Source organism: Austrofundulus limnaeus, unplaced genomic scaffold (assembly GCF_001266775.1).
Source record: "Austrofundulus limnaeus strain Quisiro unplaced genomic scaffold, Austrofundulus_limnaeus-1.0 Scaffold264, whole genome shotgun sequence".
In the NCBI taxonomy this organism is placed as follows: domain Eukaryota; kingdom Metazoa; phylum Chordata; class Actinopteri; order Cyprinodontiformes; family Rivulidae; genus Austrofundulus; species Austrofundulus limnaeus.
Window position 1 is genome coordinate 421,025 of NW_013952666.1, and position 417 is coordinate 421,441.

Genomic DNA, 417 nt, shown 5'->3' on the forward strand with positions numbered 1-417 from the left:
CTTAAGGACAGAGCAGAGAAGTGAAATTATTGGTTTGAGATATGGTGGCTGTACAAGGATGCTAAATACTTAAATTTACTTTTTACCCACATAGCCTAATTCGTCTGACACAGTTCTGGCTATTACAAGCAGAGGTTTGACAATGCACAAATGCTTTAGCTTAAGTAGAAACTTTGAATATCTATGCTTTAGTGCAGTAATTATTTTCCAGCCTCATTTTTACTTTTACTCCTATATTTTAGGCAATTTTCTGAAATTTCTACTCTGTACATTTTAAAAAAGCAAAATGTATTTACTTTCTATTTCAATTCAGTTTGTTTTCATTCTGGCCTGTCATCGTTCAAAACCAATTTCTAGATTTCTATCTATCTATCTATCTATCTATCTATCTATCTATCTATCTATCTATCTATCTAT